At 46.3% G+C, this 25,589-nt stretch overlaps 13 non-coding genes across 13 annotated transcripts; all 13 read left to right on the top strand.

Annotated features, from left to right (window-relative positions):
- The first annotated feature begins 57 nt into the window (after positions 1–57).
- trnat-cgu lies at positions 58–129 on the top strand. The gene has a single exon. It is a non-coding gene; the product is annotated as a tRNA-Thr (tRNA).
- Positions 130–2,049: 1,920 nt separating this feature from the next.
- Positions 2,050–2,121, top strand: trnaa-ugc. The gene has a single exon. It is a non-coding gene; the product is annotated as a tRNA-Ala (tRNA).
- A 953-nt stretch (positions 2,122–3,074) lies between these two features.
- trnaa-ugc lies at positions 3,075–3,146 on the top strand. Its single transcript has one exon. It is a non-coding gene; the product is annotated as a tRNA-Ala (tRNA).
- A 647-nt stretch (positions 3,147–3,793) lies between these two features.
- Positions 3,794–3,865, top strand: trnat-cgu. The gene has a single exon. It is a non-coding gene; the product is annotated as a tRNA-Thr (tRNA).
- Positions 3,866–5,413: 1,548 nt separating this feature from the next.
- trnaa-ugc lies at positions 5,414–5,485 on the top strand. The gene has a single exon. It is a non-coding gene; the product is annotated as a tRNA-Ala (tRNA).
- Positions 5,486–5,781: 296 nt separating this feature from the next.
- trnaa-ugc lies at positions 5,782–5,853 on the top strand. The gene has a single exon. It is a non-coding gene; the product is annotated as a tRNA-Ala (tRNA).
- Positions 5,854–6,806: 953 nt separating this feature from the next.
- On the top strand, positions 6,807–6,878 carry trnaa-ugc. Its single transcript has one exon. It is a non-coding gene; the product is annotated as a tRNA-Ala (tRNA).
- Positions 6,879–8,308: 1,430 nt separating this feature from the next.
- Positions 8,309–8,380, top strand: trnaa-cgc. The gene has a single exon. It is a non-coding gene; the product is annotated as a tRNA-Ala (tRNA).
- Positions 8,381–9,126: 746 nt separating this feature from the next.
- On the top strand, positions 9,127–9,198 carry trnaa-ugc. Its single transcript has one exon. It is a non-coding gene; the product is annotated as a tRNA-Ala (tRNA).
- Positions 9,199–9,494: 296 nt separating this feature from the next.
- Positions 9,495–9,566, top strand: trnaa-ugc. The gene has a single exon. It is a non-coding gene; the product is annotated as a tRNA-Ala (tRNA).
- A 13,579-nt stretch (positions 9,567–23,145) lies between these two features.
- trnaa-cgc lies at positions 23,146–23,217 on the top strand. Its single transcript has one exon. It is a non-coding gene; the product is annotated as a tRNA-Ala (tRNA).
- Positions 23,218–23,995: 778 nt separating this feature from the next.
- Positions 23,996–24,067, top strand: trnas-uga. Its single transcript has one exon. It is a non-coding gene; the product is annotated as a tRNA-Ser (tRNA).
- Positions 24,068–24,369: 302 nt separating this feature from the next.
- trnaa-ugc lies at positions 24,370–24,441 on the top strand. The gene has a single exon. It is a non-coding gene; the product is annotated as a tRNA-Ala (tRNA).
- The last annotated feature ends 1,148 nt before the right edge of the window (positions 24,442–25,589 follow it).

Here is a 25,589-nt window from a genome sequence, read left to right as displayed (position 1 = left end):
GTCAAAGCCGTTTCTTCCATTTCTCAGTCACAAACATGACCACCTTCTGAGTTCTCGGGCATGATGGCCAAGTGGAAAGGCGTCGGTCTCGTAAACCGAAGATCATGGGTTCAATCCCCATTCATGCCTTGCAGCATTTTCTTAATTAAGCGCCCGCCACAGGCTCAAGTATTTGAGCTAGCACAGTTTTGAAACTTAATAGATTTTTTGATGTTATTGTCTTTCTCATCAGCTCTTCATGATGTTGATTTTTAAGCTGTCTTGAAGCTGGGATGTGTCATGCTCCTGCCTTTGGATCAGATTGGGACAGGTAAGTCGGTTGTAAAATAAATGTGTGGATGTGCTACTGCTGATGTCTTTGCGACAAATCGGCTCATATAAGTCTGTCGCATTGAATAGGGGTTACAAAGCAGGAGCATACGCTCAGCTCACGTCTGTCCATCACTCAGCAAAAAATCATGTGTGCAGAAGCTCAAACGCTTTGACCAGCAGTCAAGCACTAGGTCTTGTCCCTCTTTGATTTAGGTCAAAGTCGGGGTGATCCTTTGGTTCGGAGCACCTTTGAGCAGTGTCAACATTGTTGTGCCTAAAATCTTCGTAAAGTGTGGATGTCAAGGAGTTTGAGGGGATCTAGCTCAGTGGGACCTTCTGGGTTACATCTCAGACTTTTGCATTTCAGAATGTTACAGTATTGAGATCCCAGGCAGCTCTGCAGATAGTGTACGTGCTGTTACGGCCGCAGCTTATTAGTTTGTTTGATTATTTGCAATAAGGCTTTTCATGCTGGTAAATGCTGGAGCAAGCAATGTGCCAGAATACCCAGTCTTCACAATAAGCCTTAGGGGATGTATCTCAGTGGTGGAGCGCATGCTTCGCATGTATGAGGTCCTGGGCTCAAGCCCCAGCATCTCCATTGAAGAACTTTAAAGAAAAACAATGGTGAGGGCATCTTCTCTGCAGATGGTGGCTTTTGAATGCTATAGGGAACTGTGTCAATCCTTGCAGATGCTAAATGCATTCATCTTGTGCTTTTGTGCAATAAGGAGCTCATGCTATTAAGGTCTGCTGTGCATTTTTTGCTCTGTTCATCATGCAGCATCAAATCATGTGTGCAGAAGCCCATTGCTAGGGAATTTACTAGGATGAAGTACTGGAGCCTGCATGGTGAGAAATGTCTGAATCCAAATGCTTCAACCAGGATCCAAGCACCAAGCAACTCTTTTACTTCTTGAATTGGGTCAAGGTCGGGATGATCCTTTGGATCGGAGCACCTTCAAGCAGTGTCAAGGTTCTTGGCCTAAAAATCTTCTATATCTGTGCCTGTCACAGAGTTTGAGGGGATGTAGCTCAGCGGGACCTTCTGGGTTACATCTCCGACTTTTCCCTTTCAGAAGGTTACAGTATTGAGATCTGAGGCATCTCTGCAGATAGTGCACGCACTTTTACAGCTGCGGCTTATTTGTTTCTTGATCTCTATTGTTGTCTGTCATCAGCACTTTCTTAGCTCAGGCATGGTGGCCAAGTAGGACGCTGTGGCTCTTGTAAACAGAAGAGCCTGCATTTGCTCTCTGTTTGATCCTGATTATAGTTTTTGTGGCAAAGCGGATGTAGCTCACTGGTGGAGTGCATGTTCGCATGTATGAGGTCCTGGGTTGAATCCTGATCATAGGTTTTGCAACAAAAGGGATGTAGCTCATTGGTAGAGCACATGCTTGCATGTATGAGGCCCTGGGTTCAAGCTCCAGCATATCCACTAAAGAAAGTTAAAGAAATGCGAGGGCATGTTCTCTGGACTCTATGCAGATGGTGCTTTTTTCAAAGCTAAATGTAATAGTGTCACAGTGCCCATTCAAGCCTTGCAAAGGCTAATTGCATTCATCTTCTCCTTTTGTGCAATAAGGCTTTTATGCTGTTAATGCGTACTATGCATCTGTATGGTTGTTTGTCATCAGCACATTCTTAGCTCAGGCACGGTGGCCAAGTGGGAAATTGTTAAATGCTGGAGCAAGCAGTGTGGCAGAATTCTCAGTCTTCAGAGCATTTCAACGAGGGGATGTAGCTCAGTGGTAGAGCGCATGCTTTGCATGTATGAGGTCCTGGGTTCAAGCCCCAGCATCTCCATTCAAGAAATTTACAGAAAAACAAAATTGAGGACATGTTCTCTGCAGGTGGCAATTTTCAAAGCTAAAGGGAATGGTGTCACAGTCCCCATTCAAACCTTGCAGAAGCTAATTGCATTCATCTTCTCCTTTTGTGCAATAAGGCTTTTATGCTGTTAATGTGTACTATGCATTTGTTGCTCTGGCCTTCATACACCAAGCAATCATGTGCAGAAGCCCATTGGTCTGGAATTTACCAGGAGGATGTACTGTACTGGAGCTTGTATGGTGACTCCAAATGCTTCGACCAGCAGCCAAGCACCAGGTTTTTTCTTCTTGAATTGTGTCAATGTGGGAGGGACTTTGCATATATGATGTCCTAGGTTCCTCTCTGCAGGCTGTTGATTTTGAAAGCTAAAAGGCACTGTGTCATCGTCCCCATTCAACCCTTGCAGAGGCTAAATGCATTCATCTTGTCCTTTTGTGCGATAAGGCTTACATGCTGTTAATGTGTAATGTACATTTCGTGCCTGTCAAGTCAAAAGGCTGTTTTGTGCTGTAGCGGATGTCTCATTGCTCTTTGCAGACCTATACAGATGCAGTCACTTCTGCGTCAAAGCCGTTTCTTCCTTTTCTCAGTCACAAACATGACCACCTTCTGAGTTCTCGGGCATGATGGCCAAGTGGAAAGGCGTCGTCTCGTAAACCGAAGATCATGGGTTCGATCCCCATTCATACCTTGCAGCACTTTCTTAATTAAGTGCCCGCCACAGGGTCAAGTATTTGAGCCAGCACAGTTTTGCAACTTAATAGATTTTTTGATGTTATTGTCTTTCTCGTCAGCTCTTTATGATGTTGATTTTTAAAGCTGTCTTGAAGCTGGGATGTGTCATGCCTTTGGATCAGATTGGGAAATTGTTAAATGCTGGAGCAAGCAGTGTGTCAGAATTCTCAGTCTTCAGAGCATTTCAATGAGGGGATGTAGCTCAGTGGTAGAGCGCATGCTTTGCATGTATGAGGTCCTGGGTTCAAGCCCCAGCATCTCCATTCAAGAAATTTACAGAAAAACAAAATTGAGGACATGTTCTCTGCAGGTGGTGTTTTTTAAAGCTAAAGGGAATGGTGTCACAGTCCCCATTCAAACCTTGCAGAGGCTAATTGCATTCATCTTCTCCTTTTGTGCAATAAGGCTTTTATGCTGTTAATGTGTACTATGCATTTGTTGCTCTGGCCTTCATACACCAAGCAATCATGTGCAGAAGCCCATTGGTCTGGAATTTACCAGGAGGATGAACTGTACTGGAGCTTGTATGGTGACTCCAAATGCTTCGACCGGCAGCCAATCACCAGGTTTTTTCTTCTTGAATTGGGTAAATGTGGGAGTGACTTTGCATATATGATGTCCTAGGTTCCTCTCTGCAGGCTGTTGATTTTGAAAGCTAAAAGGCACTGTGTCATCGTCCCCATTCAACCCTTGCAGAGGCTAAATGCATTCATCTTGTCCTTTTGTGCGATAAGGCTTGCATGCTGTTAATGTGTAATGTACATTTCGTGCCTGTCAAGTCAAAAGGCTGTTTTGTGCTGTAGCACATGTCTCATTGCTCTTTGCAGACCTATACAGATGCAGTCACTTCTGCGTCAAAGCCGTTTCTTCCATTTCTCAGTCACAAACATGACCACCTTCTGAGTTCTCGGGCATGATGGCCAAGTGGAAAGGCGTCGGTCTCGTAAACCGAAGATCATGGGTTCAATCCCCATTCATGCCTTGCAGCATTTTCTTAATTAAGCGCCCGCCACAGGCTCAAGTATTTGAGCTAGCACAGTTTTGAAACTTAATAGATTTTTTGATGTTATTGTCTTTCTCATCAGCTCTTCATGATGTTGATTTTTAAGCTGTCTTGAAGCTGGGATGTGTCATGCTCCTGCCTTTGGATCAGATTGGGACAGGTAAGTCGGTTGTAAAATAAATGTGTGGATGTGCTACTGCTGATGTCTTTGCGACAAATCGGCTCATATAAGTCTGTCGCATTGAATAGGGGTTACAAAGCAGGAGCATACGCTCAGCTCACGTCTGTCCATCACTCAGCAAAAAATCATGTGTGCAGAAGCTCAAACGCTTTGACCAGCAGTCAAGCACTAGGTCTTGTCCCTCTTTGATTTAGGTCAAAGTCGGGGTGATCCTTTGGTTCGGAGCACCTTTGAGCAGTGTCAACATTGTTGTGCCTAAAATCTTCGTAAAGTGTGGATGTCAAGGAGTTTGAGGGGATCTAGCTCAGTGGGACCTTCTGGGTTACATCTCAGACTTTTGCATTTCAGAATGTTACAGTATTGAGATCCCAGGCAGCTCTGCAGATAGTGTACGCGCTGTTACGGCCGCAGCTTATTAGTTTGTTTGATTATTTGCAATAAGGCTTTTCATGCTGGTAAATGCTGGAGCAAGCAATGTGCCAGAATACCCAGTCTTCACAATAAGCCTTAGGGGATGTATCTCAGTGGTGGAGCGCATGCTTCGCATGTATGAGGTCCTGGGCTCAAGCCCCAGCATCTCCATTGAAGAACTTTAAAGAAAAACAATGGTGAGGGCATCTTCTCTGCAGATGGTGGCTTTTGAATGCTATAGGGAACTGTGTCAATCCTTGCAGATGCTAAATGCATTCATCTTGTGCTTTTGTGCAATAAGGAGCTCATGCTATTAAGGTCTGCTGTGCATTTTTTGCTCTGTTCATCATGCAGCATCAAATCATGTGTGCAGAAGCCCATTGCTAGGGAATTTACTAGGATGAAGTACTGGAGCCTGCATGGTGAGAAATGTCTGAATCCAAATGCTTCAACCAGGATCCAAGCACCAAGTATTTTACTTCTTGAATCGGGTCAAGGTCGGGATGATCCTTTGGATCGGAGCACCTTCAAGCAGTGTCAAGGTTCTTGGCCTAAAAATCTTCTATAACTGTGCCTGTCACAGAGTTTGAGGGGATGTAGCTCAGCGGGACCTTCTGGGTTACATCTCCGACTTTTCCCTTTCAGAAGGTTACAGTATTGAGATCTGAGGCATCTCTGCAGATAGTGCACGCACTTTTACAGCTGCGGCTTATTTGTTTCTTGATCTCTATTGTTGTCTGTCATCAGCACTTTCTTAGCTCAGGCATGGTGGCCAAGTAGGACGATGTGCTCTTGTAAACAGAAGAGCCTGCATTTGCTCTCTGTTTGATCCTGATTATAGTTTTTGTGGCAAAGCGGATGTAGCTCACTGGTGGAGTGCATGTTCGCATGTATGAGGTCCTGGGTTGAATCCTGATCATAGGTTTTGCAACAAAGGGGATGTAGCTCATTGGTAGAGCACATGCTTTGCATGTATGAGGCCCTGGGTTCAAGCCCCAGCATATCCATTAAAGAAAGTTAAAGAAATGCGAGGGCATGTTCTCTGGACTCTATGCAGATGGTGCTTTTTTCAAAGCTAAAAGTAATAGTGTCACAGTGCCCATTCAAGCCTTGCAAAGGCTAATTGCATTCATCTTCTCCTTTTGTGCAATAAGGCTTTTATGCTGTTAATGCGTACTATGCATCTGTATGGTTGTTTGTCATCAGCACATTCTTAGCTCAGGCACGGTGGCCAAGTGGGAAATTGTTAAATGCTGGAGCAAGCAGTGTGGCAGAATTCTCAGTCTTCAGAGCATTTCAACGAGGGGATGTAGCTCAGTGGTAGAGCGCATGCTTTGCATGTATGAGGTCCTGGGTTCAAGCCCCAGCATCTCCATTCAAGAAATTTACAGAAAAACAAAATTGAGGACATGTTCTCTGCAGGTGGTGTTTTTCAAAGCTAAAGGGAATGGTGTCACAGTCCCCATTCAAACCTTGCAGAGGCTAATTGCATTCATCTTCTCCTTTTGTGCAATAAGGCTTTTATGCTGTTAATGTGTACTATGCATTTGTTGCTCTGGCCTTCATACACCAAGCAATCATGTGCAGAAGCCCATTGGTCTGGAATTTACCAGGAGGATGTACTGTACTGGAGCTTGTATGGTGACTCCAAATGCTTCGACCAGCAGCCAAGCACCAGGTTTTTTCTTCTTGAATTGTGTCAATGTGGGAGGGACTTTGCATATATGATGTCCTAGGTTCCTCTCTGCAGGCTGTTGATTTTGAAAGCTAAAAGGCACTGTGTCATCGTCCCCATTCAACCCTTGCAGAGGCTAAATGCATTCATCTTGTCCTTTTGTGCGATAAGGCTTACATGCTGTTAATGTGTAATGTACATTTCGTGCCTGTCAAGTCAAAAGGCTGTTTTGTGCTGTAGCGGATGTCTCATTGCTCTTTGCAGACCTGTACAGATGCAGTCACTTCTGCGTCAAAGCCGTTTCTTCCTTTTCTCAGTCACAAACATGACCACCTTCTGAGTTCTCGGGCATGATGGCCAAGTGGAAAGGCGTCGTCTCGTAAACCGAAGATCATGGGTTCGATCCCCATTCATACCTTGCAGCACTTTCTTAATTAAGTGCCCGCCACAGGGTCAAGTATTTGAGCCAGCACAGTTTTGCAACTTAATAGATTTTTTGATGTTATTGTCTTTCTCATCAGCTCTTTATGATGTTGATTTTTAAAGCTGTCTTGAAGCTGGGATGTGTCATGCCTTTGGATCAGATTGGGAAATTGTTAAATGCTGGAGCAAGCAGTGTGTCAGAATTCTCAGTCTTCAGAGCTTTTCAACGAGGGGATGTAGCTCAGTGGTAGAGCGCATGCTTTGCATGTATGAGGTCCTGGGTTCAAGCCCCAGCATCTCCATTCAAGAAATTTACAGAAAAACAAAATTGAGGACATGTTCTCTGCAGGTGGTGTTTTTTAAAGCTAAAGGGAATGGTGTCACAGTCCCCATTCAAACCTTGCAGAGGCTAATTGCATTCATCTTCTCCTTTTGTGCAATAAGGCTTTTATGCTGTTAATGTGTACTATGCATTTGTTGCTCTGGCCTTCATACACCAAGCAATCATGTGCAGAAGCCCATTGGTCTGGAATTTACCAGGAGGATGTACTGTACTGGAGCTTGTATGGTGACTCCAAATGCTTCGACCAGCAGCCAAGCACCAGGTTTTTTCTTCTTGAATTGGGTCAATGTGGGAGTGACTTTGCATATATGATGTCCTAGGTTCCTCTCTGCAGGCTGTTGATTTTGAAAGCTAAAAGGCACTGTGTCATCGTCCCCATTCAACCCTTGCAGAGGCTAAATGCATTCATCTTGTCCTTTTGTGCGATAAGGCTTACATTCTGTTAATGTGTAATGTACATTTCGTGCCTGTCAAGTCAAAAGGCTGTTTTGTGCTGTAGCGGATGTCTCATTGCTCTTTGCAGACCTATACAGATGCAGTCACTTCTGCGTCAAAGCCGTTTCTTCCATTTCTCAGTCACAAACATGACCACTTTCTGAGTTCTCGGGCATGATGGCCAAGTGGAAAGGCGTCGTCTCGTAAACCGAAGATCATGGGTTCAATCCCCATTCATACCTTGCAGCACTTTCTTAATTAAGCGCCCGCCACAGGGTCAAGTATTTGAGCTAGCACAGTTTTGCAACTTAATAGATTTTTTGATGTTATTGTCTTTCTCATCAGCTCTTTATGATGTTGATTTTTAAAGCTGTCTTGAAGCTGGGATGTGTCATGCTCCTGCCTTTGGATCAGATTGGGACAGGTAAGTCGGTTGTAAAAAAATGTGTGGATGTGCTACTGCTGATGTCTTTGCGACAAATCGGCTCATATAAGTCTGTCGTATTGAATAGGGGTTACAAAGCAGGAGCATACGCTCAGCTCACGTCTGTCCATCACTCAGCAAAAAATCATGTGTGCAGAAGCTCAAACGCTTTGACCAGCAGTCAAGCACTAGGTCTTGTCCCTCTTTGATTTAGGTCAAAGTCGGGGTGATCCTTTGGTTCGGAGCACCTTTGAGCAGTGTCAACATTGTTGTGCCTAAAATCTTCGTAAAGTGTGGATGTCAAGGAGTTTGAGGGGATCTAGCTCAGTGGGACCTTCTGGGTTACATCTCAGACTTTTGCATTTCAGAATGTTACAGTATTGAGATCCCAGGCAGCTCTGCAGATAGTGTACGCGCTGTTACGGCCGCAGCTTATTAGTTTGTTTGATTATTTGCAATAAGGCTTTTCATGCTGGTAAATGCTGGAGCAAGCAATGTGCCAGAATACCCAGTCTTCACAATAAGCCTTAGGGGATGTAGCTCAGTGGTAGAGCGCATGCTTCGCATGTATGAGGTCCTGGGCTCAAGCCCCAGCATCTCCATTGAAGAACTTTAAAGAAAAACAATGGTGAGGGCATCTTCTCTGCAGATGGTGGCTTTTGAATGCTATAGGGAACTGTGTCAATCCTTGCAGATGCTAAATGCATTCATCTTGTGCTTTTGTGCAATAAGGAGCTCATGCTATTAAGGTCTGCTGTGCATTTTTTGCTCTGTTCATCATGCAGCATCAAATCATGTGTGCAGAAGCCCATTGCTATGGAATTTACTAGGATGAAGTACTGGAGCCTGCATGGTGAGAAATGTCTGAATCCAAATGCTTCAACCAGGATCCAAGCACCAAGTATTTTACTTCTTGAATCGGGTCAAGGTCGGGATGATCCTTTGGATCGGAGCACCTTCAAGCAGTGTCAAGGTTCTTGGCCTAAAAATCTTCTATAACTGTGCCTGTCACAGAGTTTGAGGGGATGTAGCTCAGCGGGACCTTCTGGGTTACATCTCCGACTTTTCCCTTTCAGAAGGTTACAGTATTGAGATCTGAGGCATCTCTGCAGATAGTGCACGCACTTTTACAGCTGCGGCTTATTTGTTTCTTGATCTCTATTGTTGTGTGTCATCAGCACTTTCTTAGCTCAGGCATGTTGCTCTTGTAAACAGAAGAGCCTGCATTTGCTCTCTGTTTGATCCTGATTATAGTTTTTGTGGCAAAGCGGATGTAGCTCACTGGTGGAGTGCATGTTCGCATGTATGAGGTCCTGGGTTGAATCCTGATCATAGGTTTTGCAACAAAGGGGATGTAGCTCATTGGTAGAGCACATGCTTTGCATGTATGAGGCCCTGGGTTCAAGCCCCAGCATATCCATTAAAGAAAGTTAAAGAAATGCGAGGGCATGTTCTCTGGACTCTATGCAGATGGTGCTTTTTTCAAAGCTAAAAGTAATAGTGTCACAGTGCCCATTCAAGCCTTGCAAAGGCTAATTGCATTCATCTTCTCCTTTTGTGCAATAAGGCTTTTATGCTGTTAATGCGTACTATGCATCTGTATGGTTGTTTGTCATCAGCACATTCTTAGCTCAGGCACGGTGGCCAAGTGGGAAATTGTTAAATGCTGGAGCAAGCAGTGTGGCAGAATTCTCAGTCTTCAGAGCATTTCAACGAGGGGATGTAGCTCAGTGGTAGAGCGCATGCTTTGCATGTATGAGGTCCTGGGTTCAAGCCCCAGCATCTCCATTCAAGAAATTTACAGAAAAACAAAATTGAGGACATGTTCTCTGCAGGTGGTGTTTTTCAAAGCTAAAGGGAATGGTGTCACAGTCCCCATTCAAACCTTGCAGAGGCTATGTGTTCAAGCCTTGCGTAAATACAACTTCAGAATGTTAACACACGGCTCTCTCATACATTCGATAAAGCGGAACGATTGGTTTTGCTCGATCGATCTGAGCGATGCTTTTTTCCACATAAGCATCTATCCTCCGCACACAAAATTCCTTCGTTTCGCCTACCAAGGCGTATGTTACGAATTCACAGTCCTTCCGTTCGGGCTCGCGCTGAGTCCGCGGACGTTCTGTCTGTGTGTGGAGGCGGGGCTTGTCCCGCTGAGAATAGCGGGTCTCAGGATCCTGACTTACATAGACGATTGGCTTATTATAGCCGATTCGAGAGAGAATGTGATTCAGAACACTGCCCGTGTGCTCTCACACATCGCTGCGCTCGGTTTCAGAGTCAATGTGTTAAAGAGCAATTTCACTCCCGCTCAGGAAGTCATATTCCTGGGTCTGGAGCTGAATTCCGTCGCGATGCGCGTGCGCCTAGCGCGGGGGGGCGTGTCTCTTCATTCATGAACTGTCTATCGCGGTTCAGAGAAGGGGCGTGGATACAGTATCGCAAATGTCTCAGATTACAGGGTCTTATGGCTTCGGCTGTCCATGTCTTGCCTCTAGGTCTTCTGAGAATGAGGGCTTTCATGAAGTGGATATTGTCCCTTCATCTCTGCCCGTTGCGCGATCTTTTCCGCTTTGTCTCGGTGACGCGCGTGTGCATGGCCACGCTGCGCCACTGGAGAGCTGCGGAGTTTTACGCACATTGGACCCCTCTCGGGGCGATCATGATGCGGAAAGTGGTCACGACAGATGCCTCCTTGACAGGGTGGGGAGCCACTCAAGAGGGCAGGTCAGTGAACGGTGTGTGGCCGATCTCACTTCGCTCAGCCCATATAAATTACTTGGAGCTCCTCACTGTGTGGAAAGCTCTGATGCATTTCTCACCCCGCCTGCGGGGGCATCATGTGCTGGTACGCTGCGACAATACGACAGCTGTAGTGTATATCAACCGTCAAGGTGGCATGCGCTCCTCCAGGCTTCACGCTCTGGCTCACAAGCTGTTGGTATGGAGCACGCAGCACTTACTGTCGTTACGGGCGACTCACGTTCTGGGCCTTTTGAACAGAGGTGCAGACCTTCTGTCGAAGGGGGAACCCTTTGTACGGAGAGTGGAGGCTCCACCCCCAGATAGTGGGACTGCTCTGGGAGAGGTTCGGCCAGGCTGCCGTCGATCTCTTCGCCTCGTGCGAAAACGCCCACTGTCCTATGTTCTTCTCGCTTCGGGACTCGGCGTGGACGCTCTGGCTCATCCATGGCCCAGCGCGCTGCTCTACGCTTTCCCTCCGCTCTACTTGATATCCCCGACCCTGGCCAGGGTCGCGGTGCAGGGTTTATCTCTGATCCTCATAGCCCCCAGGTGGCCCAAGGCACCTTGGCTAGCGGAGATAATTCCTCTTCTGTATGCGGAGCCGTGGCCCCTCCCGTTGCGTACGGATCTCCTGACACAGGCGAACGGGGAGATTTTTCATCCTCACCCGGGCAGGGTGGCTCTCTGGGCCTGGCCCGTGAGAGGGCGAATTTGAGCACGCTGGGGCTTCCCCCCCATGTTATTGCCACGATTCAGAGTGCCAGGGCCCCTTCCATACGCTCTCTCTATGATTGCAAATGGCGTGTGTTTGAGGCGTGGTGCGAGGAGCACCAGCTCGTCTCTTATCTGTGCTCAGTCACTGATATTTTGGGTTTTTTACAGGGCCTTATCGATCGTGGCAGGTCTTTTTCGACAATTAAGGTCTATTTGCCAGCTATCGCTGCATGTCACGGCGGTTTCGGCGACGCTACGGTGGGGCAGCACCCACTTATCCGTAGATTTATGAGGGGTGCGCGCCACCGGTCTGCCGGTCACCAGGAGTGTGGTCCCGGATTGGGATCTCTCCTTGGTGCTGGAGGTATTGGCCCAACAGCCTTTTGAGCCCCTGGGGGATATCTCCCTCAGGTTGCTGTCCTTCAAGACGGTGCTGCTCCTGGCTTTGGCTTCCGCCAAACGTTTCAGTGATTTGCCTGCGCTCTCGGTTCATTCCTCGTGCAATAAATTCTCGCTTAGCGGGATAGGGTTTGGCTTAAGCCTAACCCGGCCTTCGTGCCTAAGTGCTTTCCAGCCTTCACTGGTGGTGTGATCGAGCTCTCCGCTTTTCACCCTCCTCCTTTTTCCTCTGCAGAGGACCAGAGGTTCAATGCTTTGTGCCCTGTGCGTGCCCTACAGGTGTACGTGGACAGGACGTACTCTTTTTGGGGGAACGATGAGCTCTTCATCTCTTGGGCCCCGCCGAACACGGGAAAACCCAGTTTAGGTCTAGGGGTGTGAAGCCTCCAGATGGCCTCAGGGCTCACTCCACTAGAGGCTTGGCTGCTTCGTGGGCTCTGTTTGGGGAAGTTCCCTTGCAGGACATTTGTGCCGCGGCGAGCTGGTCCTCTCCGCACACGTTTGTCAGGCACTACCGGCTTGATGTTACTCGTACCACCGTGGCTCATGCGGTCTCGAGTGTGGGCTCTTTGTAGCCACGTGCACTCTTGTCAGCCCTGTCCGCCCGGCCTGGCTGTGCATGTTTTTCAGGCATATGGTCTTCTCCCCACCATACGCTCGGGTTGGTCCATTTACATGTTATTTACATGTTCTTTTCCGGCAGGCTGCCCGCTTGTTGGACGTCAGCGAGGTTTTAACATGCATGTTGCCGCATGCTGTGTTTTCCTTTGGCTGAGCTTTTTGCCCCAGTATGTTATGTCTGCTGCTTTGTGACGTGCCGAGCACCACCTTTTTGGCCGTCCTCTGGCTTACAGGGCCTCGCTGTGAGTGTATTGGGCAACCGGGGAGTTGTCTATATCTCCCATAGGTGGATCTCGAACACGAGATGATGAAAGAGAACATTAGGTTACTGTCGTAACCCCGGTTCTCTGAAACATCGAGTGGAGAGATCCACCAAGTTTGCCCCACTTGCTGCACGAGAAGCGAATATGTACACTGAGGAAAGGCAGCGTGTGCAGGTGCATTATGCACTCGGGTAAGGGGCGTTACCTTACCTGCCTTTGGCACGCGCTCCTGTCTGTCAAGCCAGACTAGGTGCAATTAGATGCTTCTGTAGAGGTCAGGAACGGATGCCCTTCCCATAGGTGGATCTCTCCACTCGATGTTTCAGAGAACCGGGGTTACGACAGTAACCTAATGTTTTGCAACTTAAAAGATTTTTTGATGTTATTGTCTTTCTCGTCAGCTGTTCATGATGTTGAATTTTAAAACTTTCTTGAAGCTGGGATGTCTCATGCTCCTGCCTTTGGATCAGATTGGTCAGGTAAGTCAGTTGTAAAAAAAATTGTGTGGATGTGCTACTGCTGATGTCTTTGCGACAAATCGGCTCATATAAGTCTGTCGTATTGAATAGGGGTTACAAAGCAGGAGCATACTGTCGGAACTTAGAGCCCGCCTCCAAGCTGACATATCACAAGGGTGATTTATACTTATAACTGTAACTGTATTATCATCTACTTTAACCAAATCCTTCCAATTACACTATAATTAATATTGATGAAATAGTGAGAAAACTCCTCAGACCTGGATGAGAATGAGCAAAATCTTCTTTATTGCAGACAATCAGTCATCCACTCCATTGAGCTCAAAGTAAACAAAAAAAATCACTAAGTCAAAAAGAACAAATGAAAAACCCAAAAAGAGCATCCACAGTAACAAAAACTTCTCCCCTCCAAAACAAAATCCTAAAGTATCAAAAGAATAAAGGAGCTGCAGCATCCAAACAGAACTTCACCGTCCAAGCTACCCCACGAAAAGAACACTGAACTTCCCTTCCAAATTTCCCCTCAATTTATACCCTGGCGCTTCTAAGCGCCTCCTCTTCTGCTTCTTCCCACCTTCAGACAAGTTCCCATTATGTTTCAAGTTGTACTCTGAGGCCCCGCCTGATCATTTAAATGCTTCTTCTGAAATCCCCTTACTTCCCCAAATTACCTCATATGCCCCCTTAGTGACTTCATGTCCTGCCTTTCTGAATTCCCCTTATTTTCCAGAATCATCACCTGACCCTTACTCATATGCCCTTATATGGATTTTCCTCCTTTCTTGATTTCCTATTATTTTCAGCCTTTTTCATCATTGTTATTAAAAAATATGCTCAAGAGAGCTCTACTTCCTTGTTATTATCACATTTGTCACTCAGCCTTTCATGACAGACGCTTCGTGGATTAATCCTCTCTTCAGCTACAATGAGTAAGTTTTCTCTCATTTCTGCTCTTACTATTGTAAAAGTGTTTACTGCTTAAATGTTTAACTGATTATATGTTAACTTCATAAGTTTAACTGTGTCATAAGTCCTTACTTCTACTTGGTTATATTGTATTGTATTGCTTTTGTTGCTAAGCTTTGTTGCTATTGTGTATACTGCTGGAGTCCTTAATGTTGGCTCTTTTAAGCTTTGCTAAAATTTTGACCTTTACTATGATCTCAGTCTGGCCTTCAGACTGGGCTTGCTCATTGCATTCTTTAAGCCTTATTTCCTCTATTTCTTATCAGGGCTACTCCTTTTTTCTCTTAGATTCCCTGCCTCAGGGTCAGCCAATTCGTCCTGGTCACACCATCTGGATTTCTCGGTCTACTCCCTATAGGAGGCCAGTTCCTGCTGAGGTCATGGCCGGCTATCGCCGTTATCATCTGCGTCATCTTACTCAGGAGTTCTGCTCTTTCCTGGAACGACTGTATTCCCCTACACTCCCGGAGCAGCCTCTCTTGCTCTCTCACATTGTACAGACGCCTTTGACTCACTCTTCTTCAACTCAAACACCTCTGCCTCCTATCCTGGTGGATCAAAGGACACATGGTTGTCCTCATGCTGAACCCTGTTGCCCTAGGCTGACAAATCCTGCTTCTCCTCCTCGTATCTCATCTCCTCCTTTTGCCTATATCCGTCCTCTCTCCCCCAGTTTGGCTTCTTCTCCCTCTAACTCTGAGCCTGGTTCCCCAGGCTTCGTCCCTTCCTCACTTTCTCCTAGGCCTGGGTCCCCAGACTACACTCCCACTTCGCCCAGGCCTGATAGCTCTGGGTCTCATTATTATTACTAAGCTTATTTGCAATACAAATAAAAATTCTCTTTATATTTTTCGGAGTCCCATGTGGTTTATTTTGTATTAGTTCTGAGCTCTATACCCATGTATCCTATGATACCAATCATAATAATCCTTAATTATGCTCCTTTGGGGCGCTCCTTAATATATCAAAGATTTTTCACAACATCACTCCCCCCTGTGAGACTGTAAAGTCTCAACAAAACCTGTGTCACAGTGATATTGTCAGTTAACAAAAACGTAAACATTAACCAAATAACCAACAAAGGAAAATAAACATAGCAGGGAAAAAACAAGGGAAACGAAACAGGAACATTAACCAAATAAACAAAAAGACCAAATAACCAACAAAGGAAAATAAACATAGCAGGGAAAAAACAAGGGAAACGAAACAGGAACATTAACCAAATAAACAAAAAGTAACACAAACAACTTAAAAAGGTAACACAGACAACTTCACCACCAACACTCCCCCTAAAAAACAAACAACATCACTCCCCCCCCAAAAAAAAACATGAAAGAAGGGATATAAACCCAAGCTCATCCTCAAATGGGTGAACCAGGAGTGAGCGAAAAACCCTCTGGAGTCCAATGCGAGGGAAAATTCTCACTCTGCAGTTGGCACCTCCAGGAACACCCTCTGTGCAGTAAGTAAACTCAAAGTACATGTCCTGACAAGTAGTCCATGCGTGGGTGGCAGGAGGTATTGTTCTTAGTACCACCACCAATGATGGTTCGGATGCACTGACCAAATCCACTGTGGCAACTGTACCTTCACGCGTCGTCCCTCGCAGAGGGCTTCCCAAATGTCTCGAAAACGGTCCGCATGAAAAGCTCTGGCCACAGTGGTAATGGCGTCCGAGGTCCCGCTTCGCCATGAGGTGGGGCCCCTCCATGAGTACATAAACGTAGGCTGTCCAGGCATGTCCCGTAATCCCTGTCGGACGCCTGTGGTGTGGGATGTCCAGAGTTGATACCCGCAAAAGAATATTGTACAATAATCACATGTAGTAGTCTGTACAATCACATGTAGTAGTCTGTACAGCAGGCTGTGGCGGGAGGCGTGCTAGAGTGGCCTGCACTCCCCTGGTGTGGGTGGTCCAAATTGGGTATCCGCAAAAAAACAGGGTGTAATACTGTCGTACCGCGCTTTGCTGAATATTGCGCAAGATAAGGTACGTGTGTCTTGTCTTTGGCCTATACAGTGATGCCACCGACACGCACCGTCGGAGTTCGTAGGAGTGGACACGCAGGACTAGTTTGTCTGTAAGCCAGTAATCCTCTGCTGGTTGACGCCAAGCTGTCCACGACCCTTCCTCAAGCATGATATTTGCGTGTGAAAGAATCAGTGGGATGGGGCGCGCATCCTCCTGAAGAGTGACCCACTGATCCCCTGAGGATCAGGGCGGGTATGACCTCCAGGTCCATTGTGGCTCCCTGTCCAGTTTGAGATACAGCCATCAGCGATAAGCAGACAGGTCTATTTCCAAAGCCAGTCTTCGGCACGAGAAACAGCAAGCAAAGTGGGGGACATCGGATGTGATGTAGAAGCGGTATGCTAGGCCATCAGAGTCTGAGTCCAGGTGGGCACATGAGTAGTGGCAGCGAGCTGGCTGGCGTGGAGGACGCCGGAACGGAAGACACTCCATTATTCTGTACACATAGGGACACAGGGGACACGGACAAACAGGGGTAATAAACATAGACCATTAGGATAACATGCTACGGGTTTGTGCAAGGGCAGTCAGTTCTCGAACGGATCGTTGTTGTTCTCATCCAACAGCGGAAACAGGTCTGGATTGGCATCTGCATCTATGACCTGCAATTGCAAGTACTGGCCAAAAAGAGAGTGAACTGTTTTGTCAATCAAAGCACGTAGTAGGGGTAATCCGCAGCAGGCAATAAAAGCTATGACTAACAGCACTGTAAGAATGATCATGCCTATGTGCATGAGCCCTGCCACCCAATCTCCAAAGAGCAACCACTTGTACCAAGCGGGATCTGGTGCGCCTGAGTTCCGGACCATCTGGTCTTGGTTTGCTTTCATACGGGTTAATAGCGCGGATAATGGACCCATGGGACCCGTGTGCAGTGGGATGACGGTGCAACATTCAGTACCAATCATATCACATATGCCTTGTTCTAGCCCTCTTATTTGATCAATGGCAAATCAGTTTTCTAAAGTCATCAGTGTTGTAGCGTGCACTGTTCCGAGATGAGCCCTAAACCGGCAATTGTATGGTTAATAAAACGTTGTTGATTGTACCATACATAATTTATCCACTTCATGTTCCTATTTGATTGTTTGTGTGGTAGCAGGACAGACCACAAGGTCGAAGAGCTGTCTGAAAGTGCTCTGTGTTCCTCTGGGACGACTACTGGCTCTCCATTCCAGTCTATGTATATATGAGGATCCTCTGACCAGGCCGGGAGCACAGAAGAGTTAGTGTGCTCCACATATTTCGAAATGTCTCGTTTTGCACGTAAGGTGTGAGTGGGAGATTGAGTCAGGAAACTGTCTAAGAGGGAGTCATTTAAGGCCAGTACTGTAAGGCCCCCTTCTAGTACAACTGGGGCACGTAGGCCATGCCACATCTGGGGAAGTGTTTGGAGTGCTGTGTCATCCCCACAATACCAAAAGATATCAGCTAGTGGCAGAGTGCGGAATCTAAGACTAGGAACAGTCATTAACCCTGGGACGGGTGTCTCACAACCATATTCTGACGTGTTACAAGGTGGGAGCACATTTACTATGGGATGATGAGCATCTAACGTGTCTTTGCAGGCTTTTTTAGGCAGAAATCCCACCCACACTGCTCCCTTTGAACGAATACATAGGGGAAACTCTTGATTAGGTCGCGTCCTAACTGTCATATCGGTTGGAACTGGTGAGGCCACTGGTTGGTATGTACAGGATCTACTTACGTTGCCCATGCATCTCGGCCTGTGTGTTCTAGCTGCTGATCCTAATAGGCAGAGTGCAGGGAATACATGTGTGTCATTATAGGGGGGTTTATCACATTCATCTACTCCCCTGATGGGCATTATATAGGGAAGCTGTTTGGACCGATCATGACATGCGATACAAGTACTATTGGAGGTGACTTCATGGGCTGAATCTATCAGACACTGGCGATACAAGTTGCCCCCGGTGGCATCGGCTGTCGTGTTGTACTGGGTGATACCTCTTAGTGCGACATTTTCCTGAAGTGCAGCAAATTCACCCTGAAGGGAGGAATTACGGGTACCACACCTACCACCAGAGGAACATTTTGCCCAGAAGTCTATATTGGCCTGGCGGAATTGAAAACCAGGGCTCCATGCTGGGACCTAGACTCGAGCTTTGTGAGGCTCGACAAGTGTAGATCTCTGTAACGAGGAAGGATAAGTGGCTGTGGCATGAAAACTATAGTACCATAATGCGTAGATTAATCTACAGTGACCTCCATCCCTACCGTCTGCAGGGCATCCAGTGAAAATGATGCTAGTGGTTGGGTCCATTGTTACCTCACCTGCTCGCTTAACACGGATCTCTAGGGTCAACGTATAGTGGGATGGCGATTGATTGGCCGCCCATTCTATTGGGTTGGGAACCGACGATGGAAAGGGACCTGTGTAATCAAATGAATACAATCACAAAATCACTAGCATGAGTGAGTAAACCTAAAGCGCATCTCATGTGCCCTTCTATGGCCGTCTCGGCTGTGGTATTGTTGACTCCGGCCAATGTTGGGTAAGACCCTTTTCCTTGAAAGATAGTTTGTCCATTCATGGTGGCGGAACCTGTACCTACATTTCGTTTAGGTCGCGCGCTCATCTTAGAGTTGTTATACAATATCCAATTATTGTGAGTGTGGTTAGTCCCTAATGGTAAGTCATGAGCCCATGTATATGCCACTAAGAACCCTACTGCGATCGCTACATTTAAGCACAGTCCTATCACGCATGCTGCATAAAAGAGTTGTGTTGTCAGCCTATTTTTATTTTGCCTGCCAGTTCCATTAGATTTACGTAGTGGGTTCTTTTGTGTGTTGTTGCCACGGGGTGGGGTTATCTGCACCATGGTGTGTAGGGACACCGTTCTACTCCCTAGTCATGCAGTGTAGACAAGAGCTCCTTGAGATTTATGGTGCTATATGGACCTGGGGGTATGTCTGGGCCCGCTGCATATGAGTGGTCTGTCTGTACGTTGTCTAGTGGGGTGTCTGAGCTCCCTGCTGGGCCTGTATATACCCTCGGGAGTACGTTAACTACGTTATCCGAGGGACCCTCGGGTGGTCCCACTATATCATCTGATGATGAGCTGTCTGTGGCTTCCTGCCATGTGCGTGCCCTCACTCTGGCACGCTTTCCAGCAGCTGGGCCTGTCGCTTTCGTAGGACCATAAGGGTCGTGTTCGTCCTCATCGTTGGAGTGCGGTATTCCTTACCTTCAACCTTGACTGCTGTGGGGGTAGCTAACACCACTTTGAACGGTCCTTCTCTCCTCGGCACCCTCCAATGTTTTCTTTTGAATACCCTGATGTATACGTAGTCTCCTGGTTCTACCTGCTTAAGTGGCTCTTTTACTGGTGCTCCGTGTGTTGCTGCGCCCACCTGAGGATACAAGAGTCTGTGTATTTGGGTTAAGTGCTTTACATAACTTGACATTTCGCCTTCCATTTGCTCCAGCGATGGGCCCTTATAGGGTCCTCGCATATATGCCACAGGCATTGGTCTGCATCTCATGGGGTGTCAGGTGTGTGGTACGATTTGTCTGTGAGCGCATTTTCATCAGTGCTAGTGGCAACGCTTGGACCCAATATAGGTTTGTACTATGGCATATTTTGGCGATTTTTGTGTCCCGTTCACTCTTTCTACTTTGCCTTGAGAGCTGGGATGGTATACACATCCCAACTTCTGTTTAATGCACAGTGCCTGTGCAAGGGAATTAATCACCTTGTTTACAAAGTGAGGTCTGTTGTCTGAGCTCAGTAAGTCTGGGATACCGAACCTAGGGATTACTTCTCTACACAGGAACTTAGCCACTGTCTTGGCATCATTTCTGGCACAGGCCACTGCCTCAACCCATCTACTGAACACGTCAATTACTACCAGGATATGCTGCTTCCCTTCCGCCTTTTCTGCCATATCCACAAAGTCCATCATTAAATGTCTGAAAGGGCCTCTAGGTTCTGGCATGTGGCCTATTGGAGCTGTAAAATGTTTTCTGACATTTCTTGTCGTGCATAACTCACATGTTCTTAAAGATTTATCCACCATGCAAGCTAAATATGGAGACCAACAATTCTTCCTGATAGTGTCTATTATTACCCTTCTGTTACAGTGATCTATCCCATGTGCTTCTTTTATCAGCATGGGTAACAGTGCCGTGGGTGCTACCCACAATCCCTCTCCTCCTCTCCATACTCCTGAGTCTCTATCTTTGAAAGCACTGCCCTATCTTTCCCACTGCCCTACTTCCTCTGGGCTAGCTGTCTCCTGAGCGTCTATGTCTTCAATTGTCATTACTTGTGGACGTCCCTCCGGCTCCTCCCCATTTAGGACTGCCATTAGACACCTCTCGCCTACTGCTGCTTTTTTAGCTGCTTCGTCTGCTGCGGCATTTCCTTTTGTTATTGTCGTACCGTCTGTCTTTTGGGCTCTACATTTTACTATAGCCAGTTTCTTAGGTAATTGTATGGCTGCCAACAATTCCGATATGGCTGGCCCATGGGTAATGGTTGAGCTATCTGCTCTCTGGAAGCCTCGTTGTGCCCATATTGGCCCAAAGACATGGCAAACCCCATATGCATAAGCAGAATCTGTGTATATTGTGCATGTCCTTCCTGCACCTAACTTACAAGCTGCTGTTAGAGCTTTTATCTCTGCCAATTGTGCTGAACATGGTTGAGGGACAGTCACTTGGGTTGTTTTTCCATGCCTTGTTGTTGTTGCATTAACACAGCAGATGGAAACCCTTGTCATTCCGACACATATAGGTAGAATGGCTTACTATAATCTGGACTAGCCAGCGCTGGGGCTGATGCTAGTGTGCATTTCAGCATCTCGAATGCCACTGCTGCTTCTGGTGTCCATGTAAGCTGTGCATTGGGCTTAGTCTGATCTGCTGCTTTTATCGTGTCTCTAATTGGTTGGACTTTTAAGGCAAAGTCACATACCCACGGTCTACTAAATCCTGCCATGCCCAGGAATAACAACATCTGTCGTACGGTTTGAGGTCGTGGTGCTTCGCGTATAGCCTGCACATGAGCCGGCAGTATCTTTCGTGATGTCCCTTCTAGAACTCTTCCCAGATATTCTACCTTTCTTCGGCAGAACTGCAGCTTTTCCTTATTGACTTTATGCCCATTGTTTGCCAGGGCTTTTAATACTTTTATTGAGTCCTTCAAGCACTGTTCCTTTGTTTGACTAAAGATCAGTAGGACATCGACATATTGAACCATAAGACTTTCCATCTGCAAATTTACCAGATCTCTAGTCAGTACTTGATTGAATATTGATGGACTCTCACAGTATCCTTGGGGCAACCTTGCGTATGTATATTGTTGCCCCCTGTATGTGAATGCAAACAAGTGCTGAGAGTCGGGGTGCAGAAGGACGCTGAAAAAAGCTGAACACAGATCGATTACTGTGTACCACCTTGTTCCCTCTGGAATGTTTGACAACAAGATGTGTGGGTCTGGGACCACTGGGGTCTCAGCTACTACTATTTGATTGACTGGTCTCAAGTCGTGGACCAATCTCCATTTGTCTGAGTTAGGCTTTCTGACCGGAAAAATTGGAGTGCTGCACTGACTCTTTGTGGGGATCAATACCCCTGCTTCCACTAGCCCTTTGATAGTTGGTCCTATCCCTTCCTCTGCTTGTTTGGACAGTTGGTATTGCCTCTGATAAGGTAATGGAGTGTTGGGTCTAACCTGTATTTTTGCTAGTCCTGCTGATTTGACTAATCCTACATCTGTTGCATGTTTAGTCCACAACTGTTCCGGGACTCTACTGAGTGCTTCTTCTACTTCTTTCTCTGTCAACTCTTCCTCATCTGCCACTTGCGGCATTTGTACTCCTACTTAAACACTCACTTGTGTTTTTGTTTGTTGACTGACTAGCATGGTAGTGGCTATTACATGTACTATCCCTATGTAGTCTATTTTCAAAAACTTTTCACCTTCTGACATATGCATCCTGGGGTTCCTAGTTGCATTCCACTGTGTTACTTTCCCTGCCTCTCTCATCATAGGCCCTAAATCCTTGGACTCGAAACCTTGCCCGATCATCAGGGAGATGTGGGAGACTGCATCCTCAACTTGGTACCACCCTCGGATCTGTTCTGGGAGTATGACATGCGCAGCTACTCCTTGTTGGCCAACTACTATGCTGTTCATGTTAATGACGAATTGTCTTCCTTCTAGTCGTTCCTCCCATAGTGATGCATATTCTTCATCTTTCCCCCTTCATAAAACAGGGTGTAATACTCTCGTACCGTGCTTTGCTGACACAAACTGATGGTTGTCCTCATGCTGAACCCTGTTGCCCTAGGCTGACAACTCCTGCTTCTCCTCCTCGTATCTCATCTCTTCCTTTTGCCTATATCCGTCCTCTCTCCCCCAGTTTGGCTTCTACTCCCTCTAACTCTGAGCCTGATTCCCCAGGCTTCGTCCCTTCCTCACCTTCTCCTAGGCCTGGGTCCCCAGACTACACTCCCACTTCTCCCAGGCCTGATAGCTCTGGGACTCATTATTATTACTAAGCTTATTTGCAATAAACTTCTCTTTTTATTTTTCGGAGTCCCGTGGGGTTTATTTTGTATTAGTTTACTGCCTTAATCTTATTATGACATCTGAGCTCTATACCCATGTATCCTATGATACCAATCATAATAATCCTTAATTATGCTCCTTTGGGGCGCTCCTTAATATATCAAAGATTTTTCACAACATCAATACGCTCAGCTCACGTCTGTCCATCACTCAGCAAAAAATCATGTGTGCAGAAGCTCAAACGCTTTGACCAGCAGTCAAGCACTAGGTCTTGTCCCTCTTTGATTTAGGTCAAAGTCGGGGTGATCCTTTGGTTCGGAGCACCTTTGAGCAGTGTCAACATTGTTGTACCTAAAATCTTCGTAAACTGTGGATGTCAAGGAGTTTGAGGGGATCTAGCGCAGTGGGACCTTTTGGGTTACATCTCAGACTTTTGCATTTCAGAATGTTACAGTATTGAGATCCCAGGCAGCTCTGAAGACAGTGTACGCGCTGTTGCAGCCGCAGCTTATTAGTTTGTTTGATTATTTGCAATAAGGCTTTTCATGCTGGTAAATGCTGGAGCAAGCAATGTGCCAGAATACCCATTCTTCACAGTAAGCCTTAGGTGATGTAGCTCAGTGGTAGAGCACATGCTTCGCATGTATCAGGTCCTGGGTTAAAGCCCCAGCATCTCCATTGCAGAACTTTAAAGAAAAACAATGGTGAGGGCATCTTCTCTGCAGATGGTGGCTTTTGAATGCTATAGGGAACTATGTCACCATCCCCGTTCAATCCTTGCAGATGCTAAATGCATTCATCTTGTTCTTTTGTGCAACAAGGAGCTCATGCTATTAAGGTCTGCTGTGCATTTGTTGCTCTGTTCATCATGCAGCATCAAATCATGTGTGCAGAAGCCCATTGCTAGGGAATTTACAAGGATGAAGTACTGGAGCCTGTATGGTGAGAAATGTCTGAGTCCAAACGTTTCAACCAGGATCCAAGCACCAAGTATTTTACTTCTTGAATTGGGTCAAGGTCGGGATGATCCTTTGGATCGGAGCACCTTCGGGCAGTATCAACGTTCTTGGCCTAAAAATCTTCTATAACTGTGCCTGTCACAGAGTTTGAGGGGATGTAGCTCAGAGGGACCTTCTGGGTTACATCTCCGACTTTTCCATTTCAGAATGTTACAGTATTGAGATCTGAGGCATCTCTGCAGATAGTGTACACACTTTTACAGCTGCGGCTTATTTGTTTCTTGATCTCTATTGTTGTCTGTCATCAGCACTTTCTTAGCTCAGGCATGGTGGCCACGTAGGGCAATGTTGCTCTTGTAAACAGAAGAGCCAGCATTTGCTCTCTGTTTGATCCTGATTATAGTTTTTGTGGCAAAGTGGATGTAGCTCAGTGGTGGCGTGCATGTTCGCATGTATGAGGTCCTGGGTTGAATCCTGATCATAGGTGTTGCAACAAAGGGGATGTAGCTCAGTGGTAGAGTGCATGCTTTGAATGCATGAGGCCCTGTGTTCAAGCCCCAGCATCTCCATTAAAGAAAGTTACAGGAAAAGAAAAGCGAGGGCATGTTCTCCGGACTCTCTGCAGGTGGTGTTTTTTTCAAAGCTAAAAGGAATGGTGTCACAGTGCCCATTCAAGCCTTGCAAAGGCTAATTGCATTCATCTTCTCCTTTTGTGCAATAAGGCTTTTATGCTGTTAATGTGTACTATGCATCTGTATGGTTGTCTGTCATTAGCACATTCTTAGCTCAGGCACGGTGGCCAAGTGAGAAATTGTTAAATGCTGGAGCAAGCAGTGTGCCAGAATTCTCAGTCTTCAGAGGATTTCAAAGAAGGGATGTAGCTCAGTGGTAGAGCGCATGCTTTGCATGTATGAGGTCCTGGGTTCAAGCCCCAGCATCTCCATTCAAGAAATTTACAGAAAAACAAAATGGAGGACATGTTCTCTGCAGGTGATGTATTTCAAAGGGAATGGTGTCACAGTCCCCATTCAAACCTTGCATTCATCTTCTCCTTTAGTGCAATAAGGCTTTTATGCTGTTAATGTGTACTATGCATTTGTTGCTCTGGCCTTCATACACCAAGCAATCATGTGCAGAAGCCTATTGGTCTGGAATTTACCAGGAGGATGTACTGTACTGGAGCTTGTATGGTGACTCCAAATGCTTCGACCAACAGCCAAGCACCAGGTTTTTTCTTCTTGAATTGGGTCAATGTGGGAGTGTCTTTGCATATATGATGTCCTAGGTTCCTCTCCGCAGGCTGTTGATTTTGAAAGCTAAAAGGCACTGTGTCATTGTCCCCATTCAACCCTTGCAGAGGCTAAATGCATTCATCTTGTCCTTTTGTGCGATAAGGCTTACATGCTGTTAATGTGTAATGTACATTTCGTGCCTGTCAAGTCAAAAGGCTGTTTTGTGCTGTTGCGCATGTCTCATTGCTCTTAGCAGACCTATACAGATAGTTACTTCTGTCAAAGCCGTTTCTTCCTTTTCTCAGTCACAAACATGACCACCTTCTGGGTTCTCGGGCATGATGGCCAAGTGGAAAGGCGTCGTCTCGTAAACCGAAGATTATGGGTTCAATCCCCATTCATGCCTTGCAGCAATTTCTTAAGCGCATGCCACAGGTCAAGTATTTGAGCTAGCACTTTTTTGCAACATAAAAGATTTTTTGATGTTATTGTCTTTCACGTCAGCTCTTCATGATGTTGATTTTTAAAACTGTCTTGAAGCTGGGATGTGTCATGCTCCTGCCTTTGGATCAGATTGGGCCAGGCAAGTCAGTTGTAAAAAAAATGTGTGTTGTAAACAAAATTACAAGACCTGGTTTCATGCCTGCTTTGCAAGTTGTTTATTGTCAAAAACGTCTTATTATAGTGGGATGTGCTACTGCTGATGTCTTTGCGACAAAACAGCTCATATGAGTCTGTTGTATTCAATAGCTGTTCCAAAGCAGGAGCATATGCTCAGCTCACGTCTGTCCATCACTCAGCTAAAAATTATGTGTGCAGAAGCCCAAATGTTTCGACCAGCGGCTAAGCACTAGGTCTT

This window comes from Tachysurus fulvidraco, chromosome 14 (assembly GCF_022655615.1).
Source record: "Tachysurus fulvidraco isolate hzauxx_2018 chromosome 14, HZAU_PFXX_2.0, whole genome shotgun sequence".
In the NCBI taxonomy this organism is placed as follows: Eukaryota; Metazoa; Chordata; class Actinopteri; order Siluriformes; family Bagridae; genus Tachysurus; species Tachysurus fulvidraco.
Note: the sequence above shows the minus strand (reverse complement) of the source record. Positions and strands in the feature narration are given on the sequence as shown.